Below are 7928 nucleotides of genomic sequence, written 5' to 3' on the forward strand. Positions count from 1 at the left end.
TATCTCAACTATCAATGCAAGCTAGGTATCTTTTATGGTCTGACTTTCATCAGAACATAAAAGATGCCCCTAGTATAATTTCGCTTCCAATTCAGGAACCTTAACAAAACTCGAATGGATTCAAGCTTTCTTTCATGAAATTTGGGTTACAAAGATTTTGAAGGAACAAGAGACTGACTCTTGCTGAAAGGTCTACCACTTTTATGCCAATAGCAGGGCTCCGAGCCTCAAAGGCTTTCAAAATGCACAAGAGACTGATTCTGTCTGAAACACTTTCAATTTTCTATCAACCGTCAGAACTTCAGGTTGCAACGGTTTCCAACTTCCAAGCAGACTGATTCTGCCTGACACATCTTCAACCTCCTGCCTGCTGCAGAAATTTCAAATGGGCCTGAGAGCTTGCCGCGCTTCTAGACCATGTATAGGTCATTTCGCCTTTTGGAGATGCGACTTTATTTTCTGGTACCCATTACCCCAGCTTTTGAAATGATACTGGACCAAACAGGTCATTTTGGGGCACACCTGACTCGACTGAGTACATGACTTTGACTTGACAAAGAATGACCTTGACAACTGCTTGACAAAGGACTTTTGGTGAGTACCCAACCGAGTTACAAGACTGACTTTCAGGAAAGACTGAATCTGCTTCTTAATTTGATAATTGTTTTAAGAGGGTACAGCTTACCACTCTTGGAACTCTTCGAATACCGCATTTTAAGGTGATTTCGCCTCATTCTGGTATTTAGTCATGGTTATTATACCCTTTGGATTGTTCGGTTTTAACCCCTAGCCTAGAGGAATATCAAATGAAGCCTTGCTGGCACTATTCAGACCTTGAAGTGATGCCGATACCGGTATGAAGGTCTTGCTAGCTTCTGAAATTTAGTCCTTTACGAGAAGTCGCTGCCACGACCAGATTGCCCTTTAGGGTTTTCAATCTAGCGGACCGCTTGCCTTAATTTTGCCTGGACTGCCTGCCCTTGCAGGTTTTCCATCCAGCAGGCTCTGCACCCTGATTTTTGCATAAGCCGCCCTTTCGGGTTTTCAGCTTAGCGGGCGAATGACCCTAACTTTTGCCTAGACCGCCCTTTCGGGTTTTCAGTCTAACAGGTCTAAGACTCCATTATTATTTTTTCTTTTTCTGTTTCTCCACAAACCTTTGCCTTATCACACCAGGAGGACTTCTAGGTGGGTTAGGGTTTGAAAGAACTGGATCAAGGTGTTTGCATTGACTGGACCGAATCTGGACCCTTCCAGATAGCCTACGTACCTCCAAAGAGTGAGGATCAGGTCCGCGTAGTTCGCCCATTGGGGACTTTGGGTTGAGATTGTTTTGATTTGACTTCTTTTTTTTTCTTTTTGAAAGCTCTCTCCTTTGTTTTTTTTCTTCTTTTCAACCGTTTTGAAAGATTTGACCGAACCCGACGTTGTCAAGTTGCCTACGTACCCTGTGGAAAGGGATCAGGTCATGGCGTAGTTCAGGCTTTGCATCTTTTATGGCGTAAGTCATAAAAGATGCCCCTAGTTTGAGGGTGACAAAGAAATTTTGATTTTGCTTATTGGCTCAAAGGGTTTGCAAACGGTCTTTGACTTTTCTCTTTCTTTTTTTTTCAATTGGATTTTTGGATTTGAAGCTTAGATCGACCAAGGACGGCCTCTGGTGTCTTAGGCATAATACTTTTTAAGTTGATCAAGGTTTGTGGGTTCTGTTAGTTTTTCACCATTTTGATCAAGGAGTCTGACGGCTTTTTCAGGCAGGACTTCATCGACAATGTAAGGACCCGACCAGTTTGGTCTGAACTTCCCCCGGGGATCATGGACCGGTGCCCTGTAGGATTTCAAAACGAGGTCACCTTTCTGGAGATCTCTGATCTTCACCTTCTTGTTAAAGGCTTTCTCAATTCGACGCTGATATCCCTGGACATGATACAGAGCTCTGAGCCTCTTCTCATCAATCATCTGCAACTCCTGATACCGGGCCCTTGCCCATTCTGATTCTGGCAAACCAGCTTCCATCATTACCCTTAACGAAGGAATTCTCAGCTCAACTGGTAGGACCGCTTCCATCCCATACACTAGTGAATATGGCGTAGCTCCCGTAGATGCCCTGATCGACGTTCTGTAAGCCCACAAAGCATATGGTAGCTTATTTGACCAGTCCCTGTACGTCTCTGTCATCTTGCTGATGATGGTTTTGATGTTCTTGTTTGCAGCTTCGACGGCTCCATTTGTCTGGGGCCTGTATGGTGAGGACTTGTGATGCTTAATCTTGAACTCCTCACATAGGCGTACCACTTCTTTCTTGAAGTGCGATCCATTGTCTGAGATCAGCTCATGCGGTACCCCATATCTGCAGATGATGTTCGTTCGAATGAATTTGGCAACTGAGGCTGAAGTCAGCGATGCGAACGATGCGGCTTCGATCCACTTAGTGAAGTAATCGATGGCTACCAGGATGTACTCATGCCCACTTGAAGATTTCGGAAGCACCTTTCCGATAATATCGATTCCCCAGACTGAAAACGGCCACGGCGAAGTCAGAGAATGTAACTCAGAAGGCGGCACATGAATGAGGTTCGCATAAACCTGACATTTATGACACTTCTTCACGAATGCGAAGCAGTCAGCTTCCATGGTTGGCCAGTAGTACCCAAGTCTCAGGATCTTTCTCGACAGCATCTTCCCGTTCATGTGAGGCCCACAGACTCCTTCATGCGTCTGTTCTACGAGATTAGCTGCTCGATCTTCATCCACACAAAGAAGCTGGATTCCATCAAATGACCTCCTGAAGAGCTCATTGCCGCAGATAATGAAGTTAGCCGCCAACTTCTGGAGGGACCTCCGCTCTTTTCCTGACGCTTCAGGGGGGTGCCCTTGGCCTAGAATGAGATTCTTTATATCAGTGTACCAAGGCTTTCCATCTGGACATCGGGCTGCTATCTCTATAGCGTTCACATGCGCTGGAGCCCATTGTAACTGCACTACTAGAGGCTGAACCTCCATTGATGCAGAGATATCTAACATTGAGGCCAGTGTAGCCAAAGCGTCCGCGAAATGATTTCTTATCCTCGACAGATGAGTGAATGTAACATTCTTGAATCTCTTGACCAGGGAATCCAGATGCGTGTGATACGGGATCAATCTATCCTCCTTTGTTTTCCATTGACCATTGATCTGACAAATGATCAAGATTGAGTCCCCGAAAACATCTATCTCTTGAATATGCAAAGCTAAGGCTGCTTCGAGACCAGCAATGCACGCCTCATATTCGGCCTCATTGTTGGTACACTTGAACTGCAATTTGATGGATACAGGGATGTACTCTTTCTTCGGAGATATCAACACTGCCCCAACCCCTTGACCTCGGTTGTTCACAGCACCATCGAAATACATCAACCACCTGGTGCCTGGGACCTCATCTTCTATAGTCATGATCTCCTCATCAGGGAAATCTGCTGTCAGAACTGCATTCTCACCCACAGGCGCATCAGCCAACTGCTCAGCTATCACACGCCCTTTAACTGATTTCTGGGTTACATAGGCGATATCAAATTCAGACAATAGCAGCAACCATCTGGATGTTCTCCCAGTGAGGGCGGGCTTCTCGAACAAGTATTTCAACGGATCCATCCGTGAGAGTAAGAGAACCTTGTTCGATAACAGGTAATGCCTAAGCCTCTGAGTTGCCCAAACCAGCGCCAGACAAGTCTTTTCCAAGATAGAATATTTGATTTCGTACTCCAGCATCTTCTTGCTGATGTAGTAGATAGGCTATTCTTTCTTCGACTCAGGGTCTTGCTGGGCTAACATGCAACCCATAGCTGTGTCAGTGACGGATAGGTACAGCAACAGTGGCTGGTCCGGAATAACTGGTGACAGGACAGGGGGCAAAGTTAGACACTGCTTGACTTTCTCGAATGCTTCCTGACACTCATCATTCCACTTCTTTGGAGAATTTTTCTTCAATAGCTTGAAGATGGGTTCGCACGTCATTGTCAACTGATTTATGAACCTTCTGAGGTACTGAACCTTTCCCAGGAAACCACGGATCTGCCTCTCGGTCCTCGGTGGCTCCATCTCTTGGATTGCTTTGATCTTTTGAGGATTTACCTCGATCCCTCTTTCGCTGACCATGAATCCCAACAACTTCCCTGAGGTGACCCCGAATACACACTTGCTTGGGTTCAAGCGAAGCTTATACTTCCAGATCCTTTCAAAAAACTTCCCCAGTACTATGGCGTGCTCTGGTCGAGTCTTGGATTTAACAATCATGTCATCGACGTAAACTTCGACCTCTTTGTGAATCATGTCATGCAATAAGGTGGTAGCCGCCCTCTGATAGGTTGCCCCTGCATTCTTCAGCCCAAACGGCATCACTTTGTAGCAATATGTTCCCCATGGAGTGGTGAACGCAGTTTTTATCATGTCCTCAGGGGCCATCTTGATCTGATTATATCCGGAAAACCCATCCATAAAGGATAGCAAAGCATGGCCAGCTGTATTATCCACCAGGAGATCGATGCTCGGCAAAGGAAAATCATCCTTGGGACTCGCCTTGTTCAAATCTCTGAAATCCACGCACATTCTGACTTTTCCGTCCTTCTTGAGCACCGGTACTATGTTAGCCAGCCATTCCGGATATTCAACCACTTGAATGAAGCCCGCATCTAACAGCTTCTTGACTTCATCATGGACTTTCAATTCCCATTCTGGTTTTAATTTTCGAAGTTTTTGCTTTTTCGGCTTGGCACCTGGGATTAGGGGAAGACGATGCTGGACAATGTCTTCGCTTAATCCCGGCATGTCATCATAGGACCAAGCAAAAACTTCTTTGTATTCCTTAAGCAAAGTGATTAATTCTTCACGCTCCTCCGGGGATAACGTTTTGCCAATCCGTATTTCCCGGATTAAGGTTTCGTCACCTATGTTGACGATTTCAATTTCTTCTTCAAGTGATTTAGCGCGACGCTCCTCCTCCTGAGTAATCATGTGTTTGATCTCAGGGGGAGTTTCGTCGGCATCCTCATAAGAGGGGGAGTCTTGATCATTGTTATTAGTTTTATCAATTTGAGAAGCAGAAACAGAGACAGAGACAGGAAGATACTGAAATGAGTCTTTCATTTCATTCATAGAATCAAAATTTACATCATTGATCAATTGGCCCACAGCAGGCTTTACAGTATGCTCAAAAGAAAAGTTTGTATCGTCAACTGAAATGTTGACACCTGACCCAACTGGACTATGTATGGACTTTGTGGTATATTCTATAACAGACTCATCTTCATAGACAGCATCTATACCGGAGGACTCGCCACCCACACCAGGAATGTCTAAGCTTCCTAAGGTACCTGCATCCAAAGAATTGTTAGAAATAACAGACTTTATATTTGACTCGGAAACAGACACATACTTAGAAACTTTAGACTCTTTTGGAGGAACGTGACTATGCTGAAGGACTAATTGAGGAATGACCTGAGAGGTCCAGTTATCAAGGGGTACCTCAGCTGGGGTAATTCGGCCCTTAGGGTTCAGGATGTGCGCATCTTCTCTGATCATGGCAATGACCGGTGCCTCAACCTCGAAGAGGGAGTCTAGAAGGCGCGGTTCTAAGTTCTCCGCCCAATCAAATTCCTGTTTTTCGACAGCTGTAATCTGCCCATGGAAGTACTCATCCGGCAATTCATCAGCGAAAAAGATTTCAAAACCTGGCAGCTCTTTCCCAGACTCATCCAACCACGGCTCGGAGAAACCACAGAACGGGCGATCAGCTCCTTCTTTCCTGTACCTACCATTCATCAACAGACTGAACGGTCCCATAGGCAGCTCTAGGCCCCGACGACGCAGCTCTGCCCACTTCAGCATATACTGCTTTCTTTCCCTGATCTCTTTCTTGGTGGGTTCATATCTTAACCCAAACAGATTGTTTGTGACCTTCAGCTCAAGCCACTCAGTCAAACCTTGCAGACTTCTCCCCAGACCAGTTCCAGGAATATACCCATATCGGCGCATTATTCGGGCTACCTGTGCATTTGCACTGGACATAAACAGAATTTCTTCACTCATAGCTTCTTCCGTAGTAATGGTCGAAACTTCGAGTGAAAACCCAGTCAGACTGACATCTATGGTGCTTGAACCGATCTGCTCTTGGGAAATCTGTCCAACCTCTGGTTCTGGATCCCCTCTAACGGTGATAATTCTGTTATTCTTGACGAACTTGAGCTTCTGATGGACAGTGGAAGGAACCACTCCGACTTTGTGAAGCCAAGGTCGGCCGAGAAGGAGAAAGAAGGAGGTCTTGATATCCAGAACTTGGAATTCTATGTCAAACATTTCACCTCCAATCTCGATTTCGGTGACCAAAGTTCCAATGACATCCCTTCTGGTCCCATCGTAAGCCAATATCCCCTGCTCCGACGGAATGTAGTCATTTGGCCCAAACCCCAAGGCAGTAGCGGTGCTCAAAGGACACACATTCAGAGCTGACCCGTTGTCAACCAAAACCTCTGGTACCTTCTTCTTATTGCAAACGACGGTAACTCTGAGGGATTTTGTATGATTCTTACCTTCCGGAGTCAGATCTTCATCAGAAAAAGATACGGTCATAGCTGCTCTGGACATAGATACGAGCCCAACCAGCTCGTCAGGGGTTATATTCACAGACACCTGTGCTGTATTCAGTTCGCGAAGTATAACCTGACGATGCTTAGGTGATGAGATCAACAGACCCCAGATAGAAACATTAGCTTGGGTCTTTCTAAGCTGCTTCAACAAAACGTCTTCATCTTCTTCAGGACGCAACCTCTGATTCTGATTTTCAACCGCTCTGGCAATCTCAGCGGGATTCTCTGCTCTCAGCTCGGGAGGCTTAAAGACGCGTCCACCACGAGTAACATGGCGAACCTCATCACAGGGATCGTTCAACAGAAGCAAATCATCATCCTCAAGCTTAAGGACATACGGGACTTCACCTTTCTCTTCCTCCCCCTCGAATCTGAGGACATAAGGGCATCCAGAGGATTCCCCAACTTCTTGCGTGGAGGACAAGACATAAGGCTCTTCACATTTAACTTCCTCATCATCGGATTCCCATCTCAGGATATACGGCTCATCAGAAATAACGGCACATATACGGGAATGATCCAGGACAACCTCTTCAGTGAGAATAGCATAGACATTTGGAGGAGGCATAGTATGCGTTGGCAATGGATTCCTAGTGACATTAGGGAGAGCTTCCACCGCAATTTCTTTTGCCTCGATCTTATCCTGGATCCTATGCCTTAGCGCCATACATCTGTCAGTCAAATGCCCAACACTCTGGTGATATTCGCAGTACTGATCCTTTCTCCAATATTTCGGGAGAGGATTTGGGGCTTCCCGGGGTTCTAGTAGAGTGATCTTCTTGTCCCTCAATAGCTTTTTGAGAGCCACAGATAAGGAATATGGTAGAGGAGTGAATTGTCTGGGCTCATTTCTTTCCGGACGAACGCCTCCGGGACCTTCTCTCCTAACTGGACGAGCAGTATTCACATTGTTAACTTCCTTCGGAGGCGCCATAGGCCTTTTTCCCTCTCTGACATCTGAGGTGGAGGTCCTAGTTCTCAGGCCGCCCTTAGCCAATATGTCTTCGATTCTCGTCCCGGTCTTGATCAGGTGATCAAAGTCATTGAAGTACTGGATTGACATATGAGGAAAGTAAAAGGGGGAAAGATTCTTGACGGCAATCTTGATAAGATCGTCATCCGGTAACTTGTGGGTCATTTGGGCTGCCTTTCTCCTCCATCGCCGAATGAAGGAAGTAAAGGTCTCATTGGGTCCCTGCTTCAGCGATTTCAGATCCCTTTTTGTCACGTCAATCCCCTCTTCCATGGAGAATTGCTGGACGAATTTGTTAGCCACACCTTCAAGGGTCCTGCTTTCTTCTGGCTTCA

This window comes from Tasmannia lanceolata, unplaced genomic scaffold, assembly GCF_043159265.1.
Source record: "Tasmannia lanceolata isolate RefF3 unplaced genomic scaffold, GAP_Taslan_0.1 ptg000011l, whole genome shotgun sequence".
Classification (NCBI taxonomy): domain Eukaryota; kingdom Viridiplantae; phylum Streptophyta; class Magnoliopsida; order Canellales; family Winteraceae; genus Tasmannia; species Tasmannia lanceolata.